The 27,313-nt window shown below is 44.9% G+C and overlaps 1 protein-coding gene across 4 annotated transcripts in view; it reads right to left on the bottom strand.

Annotated features, from left to right (window-relative positions):
- DENND2B (DENN domain containing 2B) overlaps positions 1 to 27,313 on the bottom strand; it is a 150,712-nt gene that overhangs the window by 99,822 nt on the left and 23,577 nt on the right. For 2 of the 4 annotated variants that reach the window (XM_046685297.1, XM_046685302.1), the window contains exon 2: positions 5,508 to 5,596. The gene's annotated coding sequence lies outside the window, so the exon portion shown is untranslated. Of the gene's footprint in view, positions 1 to 4,755; positions 4,992 to 5,507; positions 5,597 to 27,313 lie in introns of those variants that run through there. The other 2 variants (XM_046685296.1, XM_046685301.1) reach the window with 2 other exon arrangements.

Genomic DNA, 27,313 nt, shown 5'->3' with positions numbered 1-27,313 from the left:
ATATATGAGATAAGTCGCACACTTGATGCTTTTTAGATCCTCCCCAGCCCTATGCCCAGGCCCCCTGTTTCACTGACTAAATGGGTGAGCAGACCAAGAGGGAACATGGACACCAGAGATACCTCCGAGCCTAAGAGCAAATGAAAAGGAGTGTCAACCCCAAAGCCAGCCACTGCCACCCACCGTCACCTTCCCAGTGCTTGTGAGGACCCAGGCAACACTGTCTCCCTGAAGCCCCCAGGGGCAGGCCAGCCTTCTGGTAAATTGTAAAGCCTCCTTGGTCAGCCCAGGTACCCCCTTCTATCTATCACCCCAGCTGCCCCTAAGAACTACCTTCTCCTCAGTCCCCTTGCCCAGGGCCTCTCTTTTGTACCTTCTAGTAGTCTTCCAACTGCTTCAGATCTTGTTTCTCATAATCGTGTTTATCTCATTTTTCCCAGGTTCACACAGTCCTTCATTCACTGTGCTACTTCCTATTAGTCAATCTCCACCTCACATACAAACTCTTCAGTGACAAGCCACACAAGAAGTGTCTGGCTCTTTGACAAACGAGGGGTTTCATGACAAATCCTTAGGAATAGGTCAGCTTTGGTTAAGAAGGCTTCATACCCTAATTGCACGTAATTCACCCTTTATAAGGACAGTGCAATGTAACGTTCAGGAAGTTTTTAGAAGAGTGCTGTGGTAATTTCAACAGCCCCTCAACAACAGCGTATCAGAGCCAAAAAAAAATAAGAGGAGGGATCTTTGGAGAAATCCTTCAATAAGGTAGTCTAGGCTCATTTAACATCTTCCTGGTCCCTAAACAAACAAACACACACACACACACACACACACACACAGAGGCATGCTTTCTAGGGCCTACATCTGAAACAGAGAAGAGACCCCAAGGTTTTTTCTATCAGACAATATCAAGTGGCATGTTGCCCTAGGACAGATGCACCCAGCACTTTACCCCACCCACCCACTGAGACAGAGGCACACAGCACCTCCTCTCCAGCATAAAAGAGATGCAGTCTCCCTCCCTCCCCTCAGAAGAAGGCAATCACTAGCACATTTTCCCACAAGCTTTAAAGAGAAATCTGTGCAGACTACGCCAGATGGTCATTTTTTTTCTTTCATGCCCTCCTGGCCCCTTCTCCACTTTCCATGGTTCCTCTAACTCAAAGACCTCAATTATCTGCCAGCAGATTTCCCCTTCCCCTCCCCCCACCCTGCCCTAAACATCCTCTCCTCCCAAGCTAGTGTAGAGGCACAGAAGGGAGACCCAGCCAAAGCTCTGCGGGGCTGCTGCCTGGCCTCCTCCAGGCTCAGGTACGTATTCCCTTTGCTTGGCCGCCTCAGCAAACTCTCTTGGGCCCAACACTGGAAATCAGGAGTCTCCAGAGCAGTGATAGGTAACAGCTAAAAGAAGCAACAGGGAGACACGCTCTTCAGCCTCTCAGTCCTGCCTGCCTGCAGGGAGGTGCTTTGGAAGGCCCAGGACTCAAACTCTCCCACCTCCCCTAGGTGCCCAGTGGACCTCCCCGAAGTATTCTTAGAATCAGATTCGGTGGGGAATGGAGCACAGCTTGTCTTGGTTCCAGGCCAGCAGTGTGGCCATGACATACGGAGTGTGGAGTACCCCTCCAAAACTGGCCACCCAAACCCTTCATTCCAGGGACAGGGGCAGAGCCAGCAGAATTGAGGATGCCCTTGGCCTGTCCTCCAACGTATTTCAAAGTTTCAACTTCCCTGGGTAACTGATTATTCTAATTTGAGAGGGGGCGGGGGGAAGTGTGCAGGGAAGTACTGGAGTAGAGGAAGAGGAGAGAGAGGGAGTGAGAACAGGAATGTTACTTTTTAATCCTTAAGGAACATTGAGGGATCCAATTTGTGACTCAGCTCTGGGAAGCTGGACCGACGAGGAGCGGGGAACAGCTGCAGCCCCAATCGAAGCTGTGGACAACTTCTCCTTCAGGCCTTAGAGGCTGCTGTGACATGATTCACCTGGAAAAACGGCTCTGTCGTTAAAGAAAAAAAATCTGCCTACTTAGAGTCTCCTCAGGGGCTTCTTCCCAGACACCACTCCAGGGCACGGCTGGCAGGTTTTCCCCTGTCCTACAACAAGAGCTGAGGCTGTGGGTGGGGTGCCCAGCCTCTCCCTGTGCCCCCATCTAGAGTGCCGAGAGCCCTGCAGACGCACTGAGGACTGATTGGGATGCCCTGGCCTGGAGTCTCTCCTCCCCTGTTACTCTGTTCCCTGGCACAGTCCCATGGCATATCAAGTTTCTCTGCCCTTGGAATTCCCACTTCCTTGTTTCCCTCTAAGCTGTAGCCACACAGGTTCCTGAAAGAGCTGCCCAGCCCCCAAGGAGCCTTTCAGAGCAATAACTCTTCCTGCCCGTTAGAACCCTGCCTTGCAAACCCCGAACAGAGGAGAAAGGCCTCTCTGCCCACCCGAAACAGTTTCCCCAGCAGAACCTACCAGGATGAGGGAACCAGGCGGGCAACCAGCAGCCTCTCTTTCAGAAGCTACTAAAATTCATGACACATAACTGCCAGGTGGCTGTGGGACACTGGAAAAACAAAGAGTCCCTGGAATCCCTCTCCTCTACATGAAAATACGAGTCAGGTGACTAACGAAAGCTTCATCTCCGAAGGGTCAGTTATGAGGCTCAAAGTCTACAGTGAACATCACTCTTTCTAAACTTCCCAACCCAAAGAAAACACTATTTCTTTCCTTTAACATCTTGAAGAGTTTCTAAGGCTTTTCTCATTTTTATTTATAAATGCAGAAAAGAAAAGGGCACTTTATAAATGGGGAAACCAGAACAAAGAGGCAAAGTGACTTTCCAGAAGAGAATGGGGCCATCCTTCAAGCTTCAACACATAACATCTTACGTTATATAGCATTTGACTTGTTCAAAACTACATTCATGGAAATTATTGTATTTGCTCCTCCCAAAAGTCTTGTGAAGTAGTTATTATCCCCACCTCACAGCCAATAAATCTGAAGGTCGTAGAGGTTAAGGGTCTTGCCCATGGCCACCTTGATGACAAGTAGCAGAAGCTGGCCATGGATTCAAGTCTCCCAACCCCAAATTCATTATTCATTCTGCTACACCAAGAGAAAGATCATCTGCTAGCACTCTTCACATGTGTGGCAGCAATAAAACTGGAGCAGCCCCAACCACATCCTCATAAGCAGAGCAGAACTGAGACCCTGGATTTGCACTGCCCACTGAAGGGCGCACTGACTCAGAGAGGCCGCCTCCTCACAGCCCCCAATTTTAATCCCAACCAATAGTGCTAGGCCGCATCCCCCCAGTGAGACAGAGGGTTCAGCCAAGCAGAGGATCCCTGGAGTGTAATAAAGGGAGGCATCACTTTAGAAGTGGCCCATCTGAAGTCCAGGGCCATTGAGTTCACCCTTGTGGACCCTCAGACCACAACAGTGATGCATACATGTACACATTCAGGGAGCCCGAATTGGGGACACGGCCAGTGCTTTCATTGGCAAGCTGACCCGAAGTTAATCAGAAGGCCCCCTCATTGTTTGCCAGAATACAAAAGACATTCTGTTCAGAAAGTTCAAGAAGAAAAACCGAGGAGCCAGGATAGCAGCTGTTCCCTCATCCCACAGAGAAACCAAAGGCATCCACAAAGTTCCCTGAGGCTTAGGAGTAAGCGTAAGATATAACATGGCTGAAGCGGAAGCTCATCTCCTATGGGTCTCCACTGCAAGGAGTGTCTGCTGCATTAATCCTCCTAATAAGATTACTGACAAACTAGCTACAGCTAGCCCATCACCTATAATAGTGCCTTTCTGGCACTCTTCTCCTAGACCACACTGAGCTCACTACACACCACTCCTCTAGGTCAGGACAAGTTTTTAAAAAACACAGGACAAACAGAGTAGAAGCAGTGCCCAGTGTGGACGATGTGTGCCCTGAGATTTGGTTAAAATATTAACCCAAGGAATCCACCCGGCACAACCACAGTACCTCATGTCTCCTCAGGCACCCTAGTTCGTAGCAGCTGCCACTGAGAGCTCACTGAGCTATCTGGGTAAGAAACCTCTTTGGAGGTCCCCTAACCCCAAGACACTCCCCCCACCTCCACCTCATATATTTTTTAGGAAAGCCTGTGATGGACCTTATTAATGAAGGAGGATAGCTCACTTCTTACCAAGCTACCTGGGGGAGAGAGAGAGAGACTGACCCCAGTTCAGATATCCCTAAGATAGTCCCTCTGTCCTAATAACCACTCCAGAGAGATGTGGAACTCACCATAGGCTCCTAGCTGAGTTAATTAGCTTTTTTTTTTTTTTTACTACAGGTCAGACATAGCAGCACCAAGAGACAAAACAGACAGTGTTCACTAGAACAAACCAAACCACTCAAAAGACACTGGAGTTTCCCTGTAAGAATTAAAAGCATAATGCTGGAGTGATGATAATGTGTTTTCTGTATGAAAGACTCTTCCTGTAATATACCCTGAGCCTCTGTGCTAAATAAAAGTAAGACGATTTCTATAGTGAAGTCTAACACCTCAGGTTCAGCAAGAGTGAGAGCAGCTAGATTTGCAAAGTCAAGAAATTTGGCTGTTTCCCTCCTCCTTAAGCTAATAGAATCCAACTGTTGGAGCATGACATCATTCCTGAGCCCCAAACCCTGAGCAGAGAGTACAGACACTCGCCTGCCTCCCAGAACACAGCCCAAGACTATGGCCAGGAGAGCAGGAAAAACAATCTAAGCCCGGAGCTGACCTTACCTGAAAGTCCCGGTGCTTTCCTGCCCACTCCATTCTCGGCAGAGTCTGGCTCACTCCACAGTCTGTTAGGGAGCCCAGGGCCCCCAAATCCACTCACTTAAGCTCCGATACCTGCTGCGAGCTTCCCACAGCTCCTTCCTCTGACCTTTCGTGGAGCTCCTTCCAGCCAAATGAGCAGAGCACTGCTAGCCGGCCAGGCCAGTTGTCATGGAGACACTGTTCTCGCCACTGCGCGCACACACACACTCACTCACTCACTCACTCACTCACTCACTCTCTCTCTCTCTCTCTCTCTCTCTCTCTCTCTCTCTCTCTCTCCCCTCTACTCTCTCCCTCTCTCTCTCAGTTCTGGGAGGCTTCCATGAAACAGCACTGTCTTTTGATCAGCTCGGTTTTTGCACGCATTCCACTCCTCCTACCTCCCTTCCAGTCAAACAACGGCTCTAGGCTGCTCCTGGGAACTTGCTTGAACAGCTCAGAGGGGAGAAGGGAGAAGAGAGTGAGCGGACTTGTTTTCCTCCCCTCCAGTGTCTCATTTTTTATAACTTAGAAGAATCCCGGTTCAGGGGGGAGGGAGCTAGCTGGAGCACTTGGAGGGGAAGCAAGCCCTTCCTCTGGGTCCTGGAGCACGGGTAGGGAGACCCAGATGCATTGCCTCGACTTGTCTGTACACTTGGGATTTTCTGGGCAGCAGTTGAGGCGGAAATGCATTCACATCCCAGGAGCTCGCCTGGACTGGCCTCCCTGCTTACCTTGCTGCCTGCCCAGGTCGTGGCGATGGCTTTAGCCAGTACAGGGATTCTTGGTACTAGGGCTGGTGCTCAAGCAGTCTCTCATCTTCCTGCAATGGAGAGGAAAGACACTGGGTCAGGACCAGTAAAAGTCCTGGGCAAATCCAGAGTCATAGCCCAAGCAACAAATGTGATACAAATACAGCCTCATCTCTCTGCCCTGCTCAGGGCCAGCAGCTAAAGCCCCGGCTTTCTGTGAGCTGCTGTCACAGCCAGTAATAACATCACTCCTGTCCAAGAGCTAGCACAGTACCTGGGACACCCCAGGTCCTCTAAGATTAATCCCTCCACAGACATTTCTGCTTTGTAACACTCTTTTACATGCACTATTTTGTTTGATTCTCAAAACCTTTTGAAATACTCTGGATATACATTATTATCACCATTTTATAGATGGGAAAACTGAGGCTCAGAGAGACCAAATGTTTAGTCCACAGTTATAAACCTAGTTAGGCAGCTGAAGAACTAAAAGTAGAGACCAGTCCACTGACCCCTAGTCTGGTGTACTTTCCACTAAAGTACACAGCCATCTGATCTTAAAAACTAACAATTTTTTGATAACCAGTTATGAACTACAAGGCTGGGTTCCCAGCAGAAGGTAGAGAATCTCTCTGAGTCATGGTGAGGTAGGCCTGACTGCCATCTTTTTAGCCTAAAGACTCTATGATAGCATCGATGAGACGTAGAATGTACTGATGCACAGATTAGAGAAAAGATGTCCTGCCCTACAGCCAGAAATTACCTTACACTTCTCCAAAATACTCTCACAAATCTTGGCTATCTGTTCAACACAATAGGCCTGAAAGTTAGGACTAGTATCATCATACTAATTTAACAGATGAAAAAAAATTTTAAAGAGAGATCAAATGGCTTGCCCCAGGTCACAGAACCAGAAAATAACAGACCTAGAAATAGTACCCAAGCCTTTCAACTCCCAAGTCCGTATATTCAGCAGAGTGGCTGCACGTGCCCCATGCGGAGCAGGGGTCAGAAGCCCTTGGCAGTGCCTGGCTCCACTATTGCCCAACCTGACTGACCCAAGTACCAGCTCAGGAATCCCTCCTAGGCCCTAGTGTCCCAAATCTACAAAGGAAAACAGGATGAAACAGCAAGTGAAACACCATCAAATCACTAAACTCCTCCCTCTTCCCATTCCCAACAGGCAGCCCTCTGCTCTCCTCCTGACCCTCAAAATGCACATTCCACTTGCCCAGCCTCCATACTGAGAAAGAAGAGATGACGACCATCCATTTCTACAATAAGATAATATTCACAGTTATAATATTAACATCAACTAACATTTACTGAGCACCTACCGTATGTCAGGCATTCTTCTAAGCATGATGGGCCAAGGGCCAGGGCTGAGTACTGAAGCTGATACAAGTCAGTCTCTAAAGTAATCCAAACTTCAGAAAGCCCTCGAGACCAGAGACACAGAATGCAGGCCATGCTCCCCCTAGTGGCATGCTGCAGTTATAAAGGTTCCTGAGGGCCTTGTTCTCAGGGGGAAGGGACATGGTGAGGGGCCCATTAGCCGCAGAACTAGAATCCTTGCTTGAGTGCTGCTATAGTGATGAGCTCCTTGAACTGGGCAGGGCAAGAGGACAACTGAATCCCTCTGCTGCCTCTGCAAGATCGATCCTACTTGGCCTTTCCCGAAGGACAGGGCCTTTCCAGCCTTATGTGGTCTAGTATCTGCTGAGAGGCCCGCATGCATACTTGTGCCAGAAACCCAGGAGATATACTTACATCACCCTACCTCTCTCCTCACATCCAATCCATTCACCAATTCCACATAATTTTACTTTCAAAATATATCTTGTATCTGTCCATTTTTCAGCACCTCCATTGCCACCCTAGTCCCTCCCCTTAATTAGTGCAAAAACCTCCTAATCACCCCAGCTTCCACTATTGCCCTCAAACTCCATTCTCCACAGAGCTGTCTGAATCACCCCTGTATACCAGATCATGTCATTTCCTGCTTAACACACTTCAATGGCTTCCCACTGCACTTAGGATAAAACCAAAATTCTTACCAGGACCTGTAAGGCCCAGCAGGATCCTTCTCCAGCCTCCTCTCCGTGCCCTCTGTGTGCCAGCCACTCAGACCTTCTCTTAGTTCCCCAGAAGTCCCAGACTTCTTCCCAGCTGTCTCCGGTTGCCTAGGACACTCCCCCACACCCTGTCTTTGCCTAGCTGACTCTTACTCTCCTTGCCTCGACTTGCCTCTCACCTCCTCGGAGAAGTCTTCCATGATCTTCCAATCAAAATGAGGACTTCTCCTTCATGGCACTCACCATAATCTATAATTGCATGTTTGTGCCATTACTTGCTGTCAGTCTTCCCCCATGAGTTCCTTAGGAGCAGAAACCTTGACTGTTCTGCTAACATATTCCCTGCATTTACTATAGGGCCCAACTCACAGCTGAGACACAATAAATATCTGCTGAATGAATGCATAAAAACCCATTTCTTCCTGTCCTACAGGAAGAAGAAACTTACAAGAACCACTATTTCATGTCATTCATTGTATCTTTTCATAGACTTACAAACTATAATTACATCTCCTTTCCTCATGTGCCTCGCCTGTGGGCTCAACCAAAAATTCCTGTAAAGTCTCCTTGTGGTTTGTTTCCCAGAACTTTCCTCGTAAGGTCACTCTTCTGGGGACGCGCTCCAGGGTTTTATAGCCTTTCCCATTACCAGAGTGTTCAGTCACAGGCACTCCACCACCAGCGTTATTGCCAAACCAAGCGGGATGCAGGAATGGCCCAACTCCCACAGACGAGAGGGTTCTCTCAAGTCAGCTCCATTCAGGGACAAAAACGCCTTCTCTCACCTCCACGTTGCAGGTCACTGTGCTTAACAGAAAATACATTTTTACTTAAAAATTTGTCTTATGTTTTATAATCTGGAGATGGGTGTAAAATGCTGCTTGGAAAAAAATGTTTTTCCATTACTAAAAGAAAAATCTGAAAACTACGGTCTGGGGGAAAATAATGAAGCCCTAAATAACAGCGACAGCAGTGCGACTAAGTGCAACCCCCTCATACATACCTTACCACCAAAAGGGGGACGCCCACAATTCCCCTGCTGCCACCACCCCATTACAGGCATGACCACAGCACCCCACCTGGTGCTCTGAAAACTGTTTCTCCTCTCCCTCCCCCGACTGCTCATGCTGTCAGCTTTATCTGAGTGCCTCTCGTTCCCCACTAGCAAACTCTTATTGCCTTCCAGGCCCAACTCAGTTATCACCTCCCCTCTGAAATACTTCTTGATCTCCTGGCAGAATCTGTCTGTCTAGTCTGCAAGCCCACTGCAGTGTGAAGATGCCTTTATTATGGTATTTATATCATTTCATCACTGTTACTTGCACCCCTGTCTCCCCCACAGGTGTGAGCCCCTTGAGGTCTATCTACTTTAGCATTTCATTCAGAGTAGGCAATCAATTAACGTGTGTAGGATAAATGAATCATTAAAAAAGACTCTTTAAAAAAACAAAAACAGGGGCTGGCCTGGTGGTGTAGTGGTTAAGTTCACACACTCTGCTTTGGCAGCCTGGGGTTCACGGGTTTGGATCCCAGGCACAGATGTACACACTGCTCATCAAGCCATACTGTGGTTGTGACCCACATACAAAATAGAGGAAGATTGGCACAGATATTAGCTCAGAGCCAATCTCCCTCACAAAAAAAAAAAGAGATACAGCTGTCCCTTCCATAAGATGAGGGAATTTGAGTGGACAGATTTACATTGTAGCAAGAGAATATATATATATATGTGTATATGTATGTGTGTGTGTGTACATATGTATGATAATTAGATTCTAGATTTGATCACTAGAAGAGTCTATAGTATTTTCTTGTCTCTTTAAAAACAACTGAAATTCCAAATCTGAAAACACAGGAGCTGAATAAATCTTTTAAAGTCACTCCTTATTCTGGGATTAAGGGACTTCAAGAAAAATGAGCTATTGTTTTAATATTACTGGTTGGATCCTAGAATGCCCAAGAGATGCCTCTGGGGAGCCTAGCTCCCAATGCTCACCAGATATGGGTCCAGCAGCATCCCTACTGAAGATGCCAGCCTACCCAAGTAACAGGGAATCAGACATGTGTCCTGCCCAGTTCTCCTATTGGGCTCTGGCTGCCAAGTGAGCAGGCAGGTTTGCACAAGAGCCCTTTAGGGCTTTATAATTCTCCTTTTCTACCTCTGAGTGGCAATGTGGTTAAGAAGGGAAAACTTAAAAATCCAGGAGTAGAGAAAGGATCAGCAGATTGGAGCCCAGGTCCCAGTTTCTGGGGTGGTGAGACCTTGAGCAAGTCCCTGTCCCCTTTGGGCCTCTGCGTTTTCCTGCATACGATGAGAGGGCTGTTGAAAGTTCTTCTCCAAGGGTCCTTCTAGCTTGAATGTTCTATTACACTGTTCTACCGCAGTCACCTAGTCCTATTGTTCTGTCCTAGTCGCCTAGTCCCATTGCTTTCTGAATGAGCCCAAAGTGGCAGAAAGACTTCTTGTCTCATGAGCTACAGAGTCTCCATCTAACCCTTTCAGGAGAACCCCTGGCCTGGGGCCCTGGAGTCACCTGCCTGGGATTAGACAGAAGACTATCACTAACAAAAGGCAGCTTTTCCTGGAGGAAAAGATGGGAGATTTGGACTTCCTGCCTAAGGAAAGCTGGAGAGAGAAGAAAGGCGCCAAACACAGGATGGGGAAATTAGGAAATGGCCTAGGAAGTGCCTGGAAGAAGACTCAGGCTCTGCCAAGAGACTGAGTCCCAGCCATCACCCTGAGACAAAGCTGCCTTTACAAAGCAGAAGAACTGGCAGTATCTAACAAAGTTCTCTTGGAAGACAATCTGCCTACTGCAAATCAAGCAGTCTCTTCACGAGCTCTACCAGGGTCTTTAAATCAATAAAACAATGTCTCCCTCCAGATGGCAATCCCAGCCCTCCTCTGCCTGGGAGCCATATCTGGCAGGACCTCCAGTGTGCTGGCCACTGCTACACATACTTTGCCTGCATAGCCTTCTTAGGAAAACAGAGAAATACTCATTATATGCTCAAGTCCTGGCATTTTACGGTAGGAAATTCTCCCAGGTCTTAACTCCTGCCCTAATCCCACCTGCCTCCCACTTATCTTCCATCCCCCAACCTTAAGGCTCTGAACTAGGAAAGTGTGGGATTCAGCCCATAATTATCCTAGATCCCACAGCCCTGTGGTGAAGCAGCTACTGGACATCTTCATATTGGGTTGAGCACACTCTCCTTCGGTCTGCCAGCCTTCCAGCCTGAGTTCATCTCCACTCAGCTTACAATCCTCAATATGAAGCTCAAAGTTCAGATCAAGGTACTCAGTGGTTTGATCCAGTCTCTTGGAGTATCTGTCACAAAGTTCATATATGGGCCAATTACCTAGAATCTCTCAAATCCACAGGACTACTGACTACTACCCCTTACTAAGTCTGAACATTTTAAGACTGGGCCACATAAACATAGCCTTGGGGCCAGGAAAGACTGGACTGAGGAGGCGCTATCACAGACCCCCTCTAAAAACACCATCTTATCCTTCCAGAAAGGGCTTCTCATGCTTACTTGGCTTAGAACTCTGGGCACAACCAAGATCTTAACCCGGCATGAAGGAAGCTTCAGGATGGGGGAGGCAGGGTACAAAGTGCGGGGGAAACGAGATGGGGGAGTAAGAGGAAGGCGGACTCAAATGGCTTTTTCATGATACAACCAAGAAAATACCTTGAGCTGGGAAAGGAGTACCCCTCAGAATAAGATCGGCAAAGCTGCAGAAGTCTGGGCCTAGACTGTGTCACCTCCTCCATGCTATCTTCCCTGATTTTCCCTGACTGGACTAGATTCTCTACCCCTACCCCCTGTACTCCTTGAAACAAACAGTCGACTACTCCAGTGTCAGCCATGCTCACTGCCTTGTATTTTATTTATTTATTTATTTATTTTGAGGAAGATTAGCCCTGAGCTAACATCTGCTGCCAATCCTCCTCTTTTTGCTGAGGAAGACTGGCCCTGAGCTAACATCCATGCCCATCTTCCTCTACTTTATACATGGGACGCCTGCCACAGCATGGCTTGCCAAGCGGCGCCATGTCCGCACCCTGGATCTAAACCGGTGAACCCCAGGCCGCTGAAGTGGAATGTGCGCACTTAACCACTGCGCCACTAGGCCAGCCCCTGCCTTATATTTTAGTGCACCAAGGCTTATTCGGCTTAATTCTCTTCCTAGCCTGTAATATTCTTTACGGCAAGAACTATGTCTTAACTCTGAATCCTAGTTTAGGGCTCTGTACCAAGTACAATTAATAAATTTTTAATACATGAACTAAGGAAACCAACCAACCAACTAACCAATCAGCAATATCACCACAGAACCTAAACCTTCTGGTGCTTAGCACCTCAAAGTGGTCCCGGGTTTCCAAGGTGTGGTGTGTATACAAGATGATTCTAAGTGGTATATGGACTTTTTTTTAAATTTTAATACTTTTATATTTATCTTAGTGCACCTAAGAAAAAAGATAACCAGCCATTAATGCCATTTTCACTGATCTCAATAATGAGACCAAAGCTAAAGAAGGTATATATGTTTTTTGTTTGCTTTTAGTTTTGTTTGGCTTAAATTAGTGGGTAAAAGTTTAAAAAGAAATAGGATATTTTTAAAGCCTCAAATTATCTCTGCCAGGATATTTATTAATTACAAAGGCAGAAACAGTTAACTTGACAGTGGAGAAACCTGGCAGACATTATCTTAACCAAGTGGTCAAAGTTAATATTACTAGTGTAAGACGCACTGGCATCATGTACCCCCGTCATGATGCACTGAGAAGGGCATTTCACCTCTGTGGTGTTCTTCCCAAAATCTTTTTTTTTTTTTTTGAGGAAGATTAGCGCTGAGCTAACTACTGCCAATCCTCCTCTTTTTGCTGAGGAAGCCTGGCCCTGAGCTAACATCCGTGCCCATCTTCCTCTACTTTATACGTGGGACGCCTACCACAGCATAGCGTGCCAAGCGGTGCCATGTCTGCACCCGGGATCCGAACCGGCAAACCCCGGGCCGCTGAAGCGGAACGTGCAAACTTAACCGCTGCACCACCAGGCCGGCCCCATCTTCCCAAAATGCATAACCTCCAATTAATTATGAGAAAACATCAAATAAATCCAACTTAGGGACATTCTATAAAATAACTGACCAGTGTTCCTCAAAAGTCACAAGGTCATAAAAAACAAGCACAGCCTGAGGAACTGTCAGAGATTGGAGGAGACTAAGAAACACAACAACTTCAGGTAATGAGGGATCCTGGATTAGATCCTGGAATAGAAAAGGGACCTTAATGGGAAAAACTAATGAAATTCAAATGAAGTCTACAGTTTACATTATACCAACATTAATTTCTTAGTTGATAATTGTACCATAGTTACATAAGTTAGGGGAACTTGTACCGTCTTTGCAACTTTTCCATAAGTGTAAAATTATTTTAAAATAGAAAGCTTTAAAAAAGCCAATTTAAAGACAAATGAATAAAAGTAAATGTGGTACAAATCATAAGGGTGGGTAAGGATGACTCAAGTCTGAGAAGCATTAGAGTAGTCACCTGTCACACCCCACAGCCGAGAAAAGCTGCCCTCAGAATGAGCAGCACAGCTGGAGAAGAACATTTAGTAGAATAGGGAAGTGTTTACTTTAGATTACGGGAGAAAAAGTAATAAATTATCCCATTTTGTTAAAAAAACAGTATGAATCACATATATAATGCATAGAAAAATGTCTGGGTTAAAACAAAAATAATCTATGCTGAACAAAGTACAGATGGCACTTATTAAATGGGACACAGCTCTTGGAAAGTAACTTGGCTAGGTCAATTAAAATGCTCATATCCTTTGACTCAGTATCCTCACTTCTGAGAAGTTATCCTAAGAAAAAATTCCAAAGTATGAGGAAAAAAATGCATGTTCCCAGCATTATTTATAATAATAAAAAATCAGAAACAACCTCCATGTCAACCATTACTAGATTGGGAAATTTCAAGTGTTTTTGACCATGACCCATAGTAAAACACACATCTTATATTGTAATACAGTATGAGAAAGCATGTGCATGTGTGTATAAAACTGAATCAAAAAGGTTTCTCGAAAAATACTTATCTTTACTATATGTGATGCTCTCTTCTATTTTTTATCCTAATCTATTTCATTAAGAAAACAAAGCTTGTAGAACCCCACTAAATTGATTTCCCAACTCACTAATAATGACCTGCAGTCTGAAAAACACTGCACTAGCTGGAGTACTGTGCAGCCATTAAAGAGACGACTGCAGTCCACAAACTGGTAACAGCGATTAGCTCCAGCCACCGTGGGAGGGAGACTTGCTTTTCACTGTTCACCTTTTTGTATCTTTTGATTTACAACACATACATGTACTACTTAGTTCAACATTAACTTTAAGTGACGACTACGAAGACTTTAACAGCATCAGATAATGCTAATTATGCATAAGCTATAACTACACTAAAATGCAAACACATACAAGTGAAAAAGGAAATTACATTAAAACAATAATCACACGTTAGCAATTTTTCCTTTTTACTAAGTTCTTAATACTCTACACTGTTACTATTTTTCTTCTATAGTTTAACTTATATATTTATTTTCTTAAATTAATCAAATTACTGGTAAGGGCAGATGGGAGATTTCAAAGCTAATGGTAATGTTTTCTTTATTAAGCTAGATGGCAGGTACATGAATATTCATACTTAAACTGTACATATAAAAAATATATACTCTCAATATTTTTAATAATATTTTTTAAATGAAAGATTTCCAAAGGAGACCCTCTTTCCAGGCCTGCCTCTCCTCACCCTCAGACTCAGGGAGACACTCCAACAAAATGCTGCGCTAGGACGCGACACTGTCAGTCAACTAGACGCCTTCCACTTTGTAAAAAGGTTCTAACACGGAACATACCACCACTAAGGTTTCCGAAGATCTCCATTTAGAACTTTGGACGTGGGCTAGTTTCAGCATTCCATTCACACTCAGGACTCTCTTTCTCGTGTAATTTTGCTTTCTCTCTTTCCCCCACAAAGCCTTTAGTCATTCCTCCACATTTTTAATTACATATAAGCTCTTCCAAGCAAAGGGACCATTTCTTAGTCGTCTTTGAATTTCCAACAGGCTGTAATGTACTGCTTTCTTTACACATAGCAAGTGCTCGACAAGTATTTATTAAATAAGTGATATCATAGGCAAACCTCCATAACACAATATATGAAATGTGAAAAGTGGCAAGCACATAGAGAAGGAAGCACTGATCACTGGATATTAAGTACAAATCACACTAAAAAACAGCATTACTTTTATTTAATAAAGTTAATAAAGAATTATTGTGGAGAATAAAGGAGATAATATATGCAAAACACTCAGCAATGGATAGCCAGTAGTCTATAAATAATAGTTTAGGGGTTTAAAAAATAATATGCATACATATTTACATGATATATACTTGTATATGATATATATTATGTATCATATAAATAAACACATATATATGCACCCACATATACCAAAGAACACCATGGGGCCGGGCCGGTGGTGTAGCAGTTAAGTTTGCACACTCTGCTTCGGTGGCCCAGGGTTTACCAGTTCAGATGCTGGGTGCAGACCTACACACGGCTCATCGAGCCATGCTGTGGCAGCGTCCCACATACAAAATAGAGGAAGATACGCACAGATGTTAGCTCAGTAACAATCCTCCTCAAGCAAAAAGAGGAAGATTGGCAACAGATGTTATCTCAAGGCCAATCTTCCTCACCAAAAAAACACGCCAGGGACACAATTTTTCTAGACTTCTGAAAAATCTCTCCTTTTTTCTTTTTTTTTTTTTTGGCAGGGAAGGATTCGCCCTGAGCTAACACCTGTTGCCAATCTTCCGTTTTTTCTCCCCAAAGCCCCAGTGCATAGTTATCTATCCTAGTTGTAAGTCCTTCTAGTTCTACTATGTGAGCCACCACCACAACACGGCAACTGACAGATGCATGATGTGGTTCTGTGACCAGGAAACGAACCCGGGCTGCTGAAGGGGTGAAAGTGCCAAACTTTAACCACTAGACTGGGCTGGCTCTAGAAAAATCTCTCTTGATCTTGTGGATAAAACAGAAATACACTGGCAGCTGGATGGTCTGGTCACTCAGGACAGCTGGGCCCAAAGGGTGCTGCAAAATGGATCAGTATCAACTAGGGAGAAGTGCTCTGGAACTCCCAGAAGTTTGGACACTTCCATCTCTTCTAGATCCTATAATGGTTACCCTTTTTATCAATGACTTGAGTAAGACACACTTATCAAAAAGGCATATGACACGTTAACTGGGAGGGATAATTAATATGCCAGAGATATCGAGGAAAAAAGGCCTCCATAAACAAGAACCATAGGTTAAATATAACAAGATAAAATTTTTAAAAGACAAAAAATAGCATTTTACACTTAAGTTTAGGAAAAAATTGAATGGCCACAAGATAAAGATGGTATAAGTGAAAGAGACTTGAGGAATGGTTCAATATGAATCAACTAATGAGTCCGTGTGATTTTGAGTTTCGCTCACTGAAACACCGAGCCCAGATCAACCCAGGTCCATGTCTTACTCTGCTCCACTCTGGCTGGAACAATAGTGTACCCAGGGGACACACACTATATCTGCAGACCCAGGGGGAAATGGAGTCTCAGTAACATCTCAGGCAAGTATACTGAAGGAAAAAAAGAAAATCAAGTCTGTGGAGCCCCTTAAACAGAGAAATAAGGTAACATGGCTAGTTCATGAGGCTCTTAAGTCCTCCTGCAGAACAGGAAGTTAGAAAACTACCACTTTTACGTCCATGGAGTTATCTCCAGGGACTCGTGGCTAAATGAGATAAAGAAAACTCACAGAAAGAAGAGACAGCCGAGCCCCGCCTGATCTGCTCTTTGTCCCTCCTGCTACTCACATCAGAACCTCCCATTTGGGGCTCTTATCATCTGAGCTCTAGCAACGACACAGAAAAGCTCAGGAATCCAAACAATTCTTACCCACCATCTCCCCAAACCATGGTTGACCATGATCAGAATTAGAAAGTGATATTTTTAACTATCAGAGTGAATTCTTGTGGATCTTTAAACTTCTATCCTAAGCTGTCATCTGATAGCTGCTTGTGAGCAAGGACTCGGGTTTGACTGTTGTAACTGAAACATTAGACAATAGGAATGCAGCATTTCAGCTCCATCAGGCATTGCTGGGATATATACATACCAGCTTATCTCCCATAATGGGAAACTATGATGCTTTTCCTAAGGACTTAAGAAGAATCAGGGAGAGAGAAGAGCAGTGGCCCCTCAAAATCCAGTTCTTATCCTAGGAATATGGAAGGTAGCCCTGGTCTACAGACGAGAGTCTACTAAATAAATTTCAATGGCCTATGGCAGAATATGTCATTTTTTAAACCATTCTCTCTCTTTTCCTCCAAGAATAGGAACCTAGAGTTTTCTAATTTATGCAATGATTAGCTCCTTCCTTAACAATACACGCACTAGGTGGATCCTATTTTTATGCAGAAAAGAGCCAGCTTGCCTTTTGTATAAAGAAAAGTGCTTATAAATGTTCACTCACCTAGAGATCAACATAGAGAAACCTAAGCAATAGGGGAAAAAACTAGACCCCAGATTGCAAGGAAGGGAAGATGTGTGAAATGAGAGGAAAAACAGAGGAATGTGGAAGGAGAGGAGAGAGCAATTTAAGATCCTGAAGGACAGAAACAGGAGGAAGTTTGTCTGGAAGTCTGAGAATAGCATATTTGGGGGAATTCCTGAGCATCACTCCCAGGGATGTCAAGGAACACATGTGAGTACCACTTAACCTTTTGAAGGAAAGAAAGAATTCAGAAAAGCCTATTATTCCCTCAGTGTCAGGGTTCCTTACTTGGGTTAATGTGATTGCCTACACCCCATCTAACTGGTTGGCGAATGCTTCAAATGACTGGGATGGAGGGAGGCAGAGTGAAAAGAACAAAGGGTCAAGGACTACTATAGATGCCAGCAGAAGACTTCTTTCTCACAAGCCATAGGACTCCAGAGTCTTTAATTGGCAGACAGTGGCTCTCCAGAGCAAGGAAAGGAAGTCAACCATTTGAGAGTCCTCAAGGAGATGAAAGATTACAGCCACTCATCATCAGTGCAGATAACATCTGCACTCCGTAAGGAGTGGACACACCTCCTCCAAGGAAAAGGCCCACAGGAGCTGAGGAGGGGAAGTCTACTTAGGGAAAATTCAGTAAGAAGATAAGGAGTGATTCTGTCTACGTACACCCGAGAGAGTTACCACTGCTTATTAAATTATTTTTGTTCCTTTTCAGACTCAGGATTTCTCCAAATACAGCCAGCAGAAGCATCACCACCAGCCAATCACAGACGGCCAGACACCCAGAGAAAGCTGTGAGAGTTGTGAGAGGCAAAGATGGAGACTCTAAATTGGGATTTCGAGGTTCACAAAATGCTTTTAAGGACACTGAAGGTGACCCTCATCTCTGTTTTTCTTTCTTCAACCATGATCTCTCTCTCTCTGCTCTCTCCCTTCCTCTATGAGGCAGTGAGAACGGACACAAGGAGGGAGGATCAAGAGCTATTTCAATAGAAAAAAAGAACTTGAAGGATGACTGACTGTGGTGAAGAAAGGTCCAGAATGACTCTCAGATTCTGGCATGGACCACTGATGTGGTCACCACATCAAGGAACAGACACAAAACAGAATATTCCAAGGTGCTTTGCCATAGTCATGTCTGAGTTTAACCAACAAGGGAAGTTGCTGCAACAGAAGAAGTATTTAGACAAAAAAACAGACAAGAGTGGGGAGGATAGAGATGGAGGAAGGGGGATGAGATACGAAAAATAGTGAAAGAGAAAGAATAAAAGAGGAAAGGAAAGAGAAAGTGGGATGGAGGAAAGTATGTGTGTGTATGTGTGTGTTTTAAGAGGAGGTAGGGAGAGTAAGTAGATAACACAAACAGAGCCATAATGTAACTCTGCGAACACTGAGCTCTTGGCTGCTGACCATCACTGACTGTAGCCTACTAACAGCAGAGTTGTCCCATCAGTAGTTAGTTTCTGTGGTCACACATAAGGTAAAAATCACACGAAGTCAAATTACTCTTGAAATTCCCTTAGAAGGCACCACATTGGAAACCAACCACAGTCTCTCAGGAAATCCAATTCAACATTTTTCATATACACACATTCATTACATTATTTTTGTGTACTCTTAAGAATCGCAAAACTAGAAGGACCCAAGAAGTTCACCTTCCTTTTCTAGTGATTCTCAAAAAAAACAATCTTGTAGCAGAACCACTGATTCTGGTCTGAATGCTTCTGAATAAGCTTCATTTTGCTCAGAGAGATTGGTAATCACCTAATGTCACTCAACTAGACAGGACTTTTTTCTGACCCCACACTCCTTCCTCCATGCTCCTCACCTTAAAATTCCCCTATGAGACAGAAGGCCAAGACTGGAGGTCCTGTTCTAGCACTGAATAGCCATGTGAGCTGGGAAGAGTACCTTTCTCTTTCTTGGCTCTAATCTCCCCATCTGGAAAATGAAGCCAGACTGACTAGATGAACTCTAAGAGCCCAGACAACTCTGAGATACGTATGAGTGAAAAAGCCCTTTTAAAGATACAAAGCACTTCATAAGCGTAAGATATCAGCAATGGTCCACTCTCACAGGGCAGAAATTTCGGCATCCTCTGTCTTCCCCTCAACCTCATCCTTAATATCCCATGTCTAGGCCCTACCTATTCTACTTCTGAATATTCTCTAGGATTCACCCTCTTCCTCTCAATTTCTGTTGCTGACATCCCAAAATCTTTAGTGAGTCTCCTTACTGCCAGTCTCTCCAAAATTCCCTACTTTCTTCTATAAAATTGATTTCCACAAAATTCCATTTTCACTTCATCACTTCCCATCTCCTATGCACAAAGGCAGAACTTCTAGAGTTCAAATTTCCAGCTCTGCTCTGCCAGACCTACCGCTCCCAAGGCAGATCATCGCAACGATCCCAGAGTGCCACATTCTCTCTATATTCTTGCTGTTCTCCAGGTCGAGAACACTTCCCATCTCTCCTTTGCTTATATAAAGTCGATCTAACTTTCAAAGACCAAGAAAGATCCTGGCTCCTCCAAGAAAGTTTTCCTATATATTTTTTTGGGGGGGGAGGGGAGGTTTGCTGAGAAAGATTTGTGCTGAGCTAACATCTGTTGCCAATCTTCCTCTTTTTGTATGTGAGCCACCACCACAGCATGGCCACTTACAAGTGGTGTAAGTCCCTGCCCAGGAACTGAAAGCAGAGCACACCCAACTCAACCACCAGGCCACCAGGGCTGGCCCTTCCTAGAGTTTTAAGACATAACTTTCTTATTTCTGAACTATAAATATATTCAGTTAGTAACCAAACACAGTTAAGATCTTCGATATTCTCTAATTGTTTAACAAATTTTGTCTCTCCCAATAGATTATAAATTCCCTCAGTCAGAAAGCAAGTTTTATATAATATTTGAATCACAATGTTGGTTAACCTGAAAAATTCAGCAAGCACTTGTTGACTGCTGGATGGTTGAAAAGCAACATCTGGGTTTTCTCTCCAGCCCATGACCATTCACAGGAAATGTTGGGGGTGCAGGTGTGGAGAGGGAAGGGGTGGAATCAATACCCTCCCAACTCCTGAAGTACTTCCCACCTTTTCCTCCCTGCTTTCATCTGCTCTGTTTGGGGTGGAAAGGCCCCCTTTATCACAGGTTCAAATCAACCTCTTCTCCAAGGACAAGCCCGAACACATCAGAGCACCATGCAGACAGTTATATTTAGCTCCATTCTTAATGTCCTGATCAGCCTGTGTGATAGCAGCAACTGCTCACAATCCCTGACAGTGATGGGAAGATAAAGGGAAAAAAGAGACAGAGGGAAGAAGAGCCAAGACTAGCAGTAATTTTGTAACATACATTTCAGATTTGGGCCCCTGAGGTAGGTCTGCTTTAAATTAAGCCCCATCTGTTCTCAAGACCCAAAGAGGCAGGGCATCCATAAGAAGGCTCTGTAACCTACCAGGGGACAGACACCACTACAGGCCATACCAGGGAGGACTGGCAGCTTTAAAGAAGCTTCTCATCCTTAGAGAGACAGCAAACTCTGGCTGGCTAGCCCACTCTCAGACCTAGCACCTCTGTACCAGAACACTCTAGGCCAGGACTCCTGACATGCCAGAATCACACAGGTATATTATGGATGGAGAGTAGGGAGGGCTGTTGGGGGACCAGCCCTATTCCCAGAGGATGGCATTCCCGGCCATCATACCTAAGGAACTCAGCAATGCAAGCACAAGCAAGCATGCCAAACCCACCTCCCCACTACTTCTGGCCTCTAGCCACTCTGGAACCCATCTGTGCAAAAACTCCCAGATTCCATGTTCTCCACAGCCAGCTTCCTCCATTTCCTCTCCAGATTGACTTACCCTTTCCTACTCATTACAAGTATTCACTCTCACCCTCCACTGCCAGCCATCACACAAACATGCCCTTGGGTAGTATCCAGGGCAAGGAGCCTCCCTTTCTGGCTCATCTTCTGCCCAAAGTGTTCATGCTTTACAATGCTCTCTTGTGCCCTTTCTACTTTACAGGAGCTGAAGATGCTGCCCTCTAAAAGATTTTTAAACCAGGTAAAGGTGCCAAATGCCTTCAAGGGCCAGGATGCCTACAGAAACATTCAGAGTGTCAACATACCCAGATTGGGAAGACTCCTAATTAAACAATGAGCAAAAGACAGATTCTCTCACCTGACTCTAAGCTCCTTCCTCAGAAAAGGCACCCATCTCCAGTGCCAAAGAAAGATCACAGGAAACTGAGCACTAACCTTACTCCTCACCCGCTCCCTTGCAGAGGGGCAAGGAGACAGGGAAGCAGGCTGGACGAAGTTTTAAGAAGAACCAATACCATACCACACCCCATGAAATGCTAGGTCCTGGTTCCAGGATTGCAAGAAAAGGCAATTTCACCTGCAAACTCCTGGTTATCTCCAGTGGCTGGTCTCACTTGAACTGGCTTACTACTCTGCGTCACAGAGGCATGAAGCAACCGCACCCCATAGAGCCCCAGAGGCAGAGAGTTGGGCAGAAAGGAATGCAGACAGCTTCCCAGAAGTGCCCAGCTGAGAAAGAAACCAAGAGCTTACCACAGCTTCCTGGGCCCAGAAGGGGAGGAACTAGACTCTCAAAAGAAGGACTCTGACGGCTCAGAGATCTTGAAGGTCCCTATATCTGAAAGCCCCAAAGAAGAGAAAAGTACAGTGGTGGGAAGATGCCCAGCTAAAACAAGCCTGGGCTGGCTCCAGATGGCTTCAAGTAAGCAGTGGCTATACTTGAATGTGAGCAAGAGTCTTAGAGAAATCCTAAGCTATTGATGGTCCCAAAGAAACCCAAGGCGGGCCTGGGATGCGGATATCTGAACATCTTTGTATAAGTTTTTCCTGGTGGCTTTATTGCCTGCTTTCCATGCAGGGGCTTCATTTTTTTGCTCGTCTTGAGGGAGGTGGGTCGAACCAGAGCAGGTGCCCAACATCTGACAGGAAAACAAAGCCAATAAGCAGAAGGGCTTCATGGGCTCCATGGGCTCCAATGCCTCCCAGCTCTAGTCTCTCTGTCATGCTTCAGAGATCAAAAGCTTTTTCCATTCCTACTATTAGTTATAGGCTTCCCAAGAAGCCCCATCACACTTCCTGGAAGTCTGTACACAAGGCAAGGCTGAGCAAAGAGGAAGATCTTTCCAGCAGAAGTGCTTTCTCTGATTTGTCATAGATTACGGCTTTGTAAGGCTCTGTTCCAGGATAATCATGGGGAAGGAGCAGAACTTTTATAAAAAGGAAGTTATTATAAATGCCTCCTGTTGTGTGCTATGTCCACATTAAGAGTATCAAAAGAAAATAATAATTTTAGTAAAAAATGAGTTAGATCATAAACTGCTTTCCCTTCTAAGAAAAACGCAACTCAATACAGATTCCAAAAAAACCCAAACAACACTTCCCCTTCTCACCTCATATCCAACCCCCAGTTTGGAAACCCTCATCAGCGGTGAACGTTAACACAAAATACACTCACAGACACACAGAGACACACATGTCTATTCAGTCCTCAAAACTCTGTTCCTGCAGCCAAGGTTGCAAGACCATTTCCAATTTCAGGTCCCTCTGGGGACAGCAGGAGGCAAGAATTAGACGAAGCCTTTTCCCAAGCAAAGGCCTTGGCTGCCAACAGGACTGGGGGTAGCTTTAGACACCCCCACATGCAGGAAGGAGGCTGAGCACCTGGAATCCCCCCTTTCTCCACAGCACCAGTAAACTAGCTGATGTCATCTCTCTGGTAGCCACACATCTGCCTCTCAAGCTCTGGGATTTTGCCCATTCTCACCTCAAAATTGCACAATAAGCGTGTGTAGCTGGTTAGTTCAGTTACTTACAGCCTGGTACCAATGAAGCAAAGGGGAAAGGTTTGCTGCTTATAAAAGCCATTAGTTTCTCCCTTCCCTGTGGCCACAGATTTTACTACCAAACCTTAATCAAAATGCACGCTGCTTTTTTCAAAGAGATGAGACCAAAGATGAGCTCGAACAATCTCTGGGCACCACAGAAAGAAGGACAAACAAACAGGTGATCAGCTATGAACATACTTCTTTGGAACTATGTGACACACATTATCCCCAGGCAAAAACATACGGATAAGCTTTCCTACTCTAACAGGAAATGCTCAGTCACTTGGAACCTAGTAGAATTTGGAATTTTATTCAAAACATTGTCCTGGTTTCTTGAATTTTTCATTCCACAAGGAGATGCTGCAGTTTACACCCAGAGCACAGGGACATCTTCAGTTTTCCTAAATTGGCAGCAGATTTATCCTACTGGAAATATACACAGCTTCAAACTAGAAGCTTTCCATTTAAGACCTGATACAGCATCACAACAACAATGTATTATTTCCTACTTAAAAATAGGAGGAGATAATTCAATTAACTCCACCAAACGACATGTTTAAAGAATGTGGTCCTGTCATAATTAGATCATGATTTTTAAAGTGAGGGAACTTCTTCAGGCTTTAAGCTAAAATATTTCCTCAAGTGACACACAGTGAAAGAAAAGAAAAGAGCTCAGGCAAAGGCAGACATGGCACACTCCAGCACCTACGGCTGCCAGCAAGAGACTCAGCCAGGAGGAAGGATTTCTGAGGTGTAGCTCCTGATCTAGCCTTTCTGATCCAGCTCCAGGCATTCCGCAGAAGCACTTTTTTCCTCTCCATACGACAGGAAGAGTCAGCCCCTTCCAGAGCAACATCACCAGTAGGGGCCAGAGGGTGAAGACTGTGTTTTCACCGAACACACCTTTATCAGTCAGTTATTCTTATAAATCGAAGACATTTTCCCAAAGAAACAATATTAGACATGGTAGTTAGATGCCCGGATAAGGTCATTAATGAATAATACGGCTAAAATACTGTTTATGTATAATAAAGATACAAAAAAAAAAAAACTTCTGTAACTACTAGCAATAAAACAAAACATAAGAGGAATAAAATGAAATAATTTTTACATATCCCAAATTGTGGTCCTGGAAAAAGGACAGGTTAATTAAAAGACAGGTATTTTTAGAGATTTCAAAGGTGTTCACAAGGACATGACTGACAGCACTGATTCTCCACACCATCTAATCTCATCCCAAATGTCTGACTTTCCTTTCCATCCAAAGCAGTCTTGGTGTCATGCTTATCAGCTATAATTAGGCGAGCTTTTACCCCACAATCAAAGAGGGAAGGGAACAAGAAAGGTATTTCCTAAGATAACTAAGCAAAATAGGTAGGAGAGGGAGCAATGGAAGAAGAAGAGGGTTAAAGAGGAGGTGAGCAGGATCTGAAAACCACCCACCTGAGGGGGAACCGTATGAGCTATGACTGGTGAGAGACACAGAAGCCACATGGTTCATGAGCACCCAGAACTGGTGTGGCAGGGAGGACACATTAGGCAATACGTGACAGCTACCAAGTGGGCCATCTGCCTAGGACAACTTGGTTCAAGACCAAATGAAACAGGTGAAAGTACCAAACAGCCAGACATGGGCTCACAACTCATATCAAGCCCCAAGTCAAACTATTATTTCACCCAGATAACGTTGGCACTCACAATGAACATGTCTGTAAAGCCTACAGGAATTGCTTACTGCCTGTTCTCTTAGAGCTGGATGAATGGGAGTACCCAGCTATCTGAAGAAAAGGAATATCCCAGAGTTCTGTGTCGCCTAGCTCTAACAGTCCAGGTAGAATAGAAGGCAGCCTCATCAGCGATGTAGGGTCAGGATGGAGTCTTGGCTTATGGAGTACAAAAAAAAATGGGATGAGCACTGTGGTGTATGTCATAGGGACTTAGAGAAATATAAAAGTACTGCAGGATAGCAAAGAAGGTTCAGTTGAAAGTACAGCCAATTATGTAACTCTTCTCCCCAGAACTATTCTATCCAGTTCCTTGACTTTCTCTAGCAAGTTCCAGCAGCCTGAGAGCCTCCCAGTGTTGGCCATAGCAGTAGAGAGTACAGGTCCTTATCACTAACCCACAGAGACAGGTGTCACTCTGCACTCACTTAGGAAAGTTTCTGCTAATTATGCCTGACAACGAATAACAGGGCAGCAAAAGACTTTGGAGATTGTCTTTGTCCAACTCATTCTGCACTGGAGGAAACCAACGCAAATCTTTAAAGACTTTATTTTTTTTTTCCTTTTTCTCCCCAAAGCCCCCTGGTACATAGTTGTATATTCTTAGTTGTGGGTCCTTCTAGTTGTGGCATGTGGAATGCCGCCTCGGCGTTGCCTGATGAGCGGTGCCATGTCCACGCCCAGGATTCGAACCGACGAAACCCTGGGCCGCCTGCAGCGGAGGGTGTGAACTTAACCACTCAGCCACAGGGCCGGCCCCATTGCAAATCTTTAACTGGAAAGAAAAAGTATAAACTAGGCAAGATCTGATTAAATCCCAGAATCATTTCAGAAGAGGACAGGAATAAGGAAGAAGTTTAGCTCTGCCTATCTGAGTATGTGTTTGAGGGGAGGAAAGCTGTGGTTTACATAGGCAGACATTAAACCACTTTGTTTCTTCTTCCAAGACCTGCCTCTCAGGAACACCAAGGGGGCATTTCTCACTTCTTTTGTCTAGTTTTATTTCCTAGTTCCTACTGATAGGATCCCCCAAATATTCTTCCCTTTTTTGTTGGAACCAAATCATAGCACCTTCAGGGCATAAGAACTGGAACACAGCCACACACAGAAGGAGTGATCAACAAACGCAGAAGTTAGATATGTTAGCAAACATTTAAGCTTTCTGGAAACTACAACTTCCAAGGACCAATCTCCACATGATGGGGAAATCAAAGCCAGGTGAAGATCTGGGCTGAGTTTCAAATATTCCTGGGTTTATGAAGGAGGTGGAAAGTGGGAGGAAGAATTCTGGAACTGAACCCTCAGAAGGCCAAGCCTCCCACATCCCAAGGGTGACAGCAAACAGGTGTGGACCAGGCGGTTATGTCCCAAAGTCATCCTTGTAGGAGAATTTTCACAATTTTGTTGTCACATTTTCTACTTTTTCAAAGTGACCATATATATCAATTGTGTCTGTATTTGGATTTGAGTTTCTGGTTCTTCTACTGATACTCATGGTAATGGTTCTCTGCCTCCAGCCTAGCTACTCTCTCCTTGACCCCCCAGGGCATACTCTCTGGGTTCCCATCCCACATCCATAGATTCCTGTCTTCTTTATCATAAAGTCTCTTTTGACAAAAGGAAATTGAGACATAGAAATGTGCCTTGCGCAAGATCACACCACAAATTAGGAGCACAGCAGGGATTAGAATCCAGTTCTCCAAACTCTGGTCCAGCACTCTTTCCAACTGACCGCAATACCTCCGTTATAGGAGAAACATCTGCCCTAGAGCACCAAGACCAAGAATCAAAACAGTTTATCTGCATGTCTTCTTAAGCAAAACAACACAGCCAGAATGTTTGGCAGAGACTAACTAAATATTTCCTCTGTGATCTACGCTGGAGGGGAAGACTGTGGGAGTGAGGTAGGCACCGCACACGGGGCAACTGAAGAGAGGACGACTGCAAAGGCCAGCAGATGGGTGCAAAGAGGAAAAATGCAATCGTAAACTGAGGACACGTGGGGGACAGAGGAATCAGAGTTTTTTTTTTAATTACTGAGACTTAAAAATAGGATTCTAGCGGCCGGCCTGGTGGCGCAGCGGTTAAGCACACGCGTTCCACTTCGGCAGCCCGGGGTTCACCAGTTCGGATCCCAGGTACAGACATGGCACCGCATGAGCAAGCCATGCTGTGGCAGGCGTCCCACATATAAAGTAGAGGAAGATGGGCATAGATGTTAGCTCAGGGCCAGTCTTCCTCAGCAAAAAGAGGACGATTGGCAGCAGATGTTAGCTCAGGGCTAATCTTCCTCAAAAAAAAAAAAAAAAGGATTCTATAGCACAACTAAAAGGACCTACAACTAGAATATACAACTATGTACTAGGGGGCTTTGGGGAGAAGGAGAAGAAAATTTTGGCTCAGATGCCAATCTTGAAAAATAGGATTCTAGGTCTAAATATGAATGTGAATAGACTGTCACCTAAGAGCTGACCAAACAGAAGCTGGAAGA

Source organism: Equus quagga, chromosome 14 (assembly GCF_021613505.1).
Source record: "Equus quagga isolate Etosha38 chromosome 14, UCLA_HA_Equagga_1.0, whole genome shotgun sequence".
Taxonomy (NCBI): Eukaryota; Metazoa; Chordata; class Mammalia; order Perissodactyla; family Equidae; genus Equus; species Equus quagga.
The sequence above is the reverse complement of the archived record's forward strand: the minus strand, read 5'-3'. Positions and strand labels throughout refer to the sequence as shown.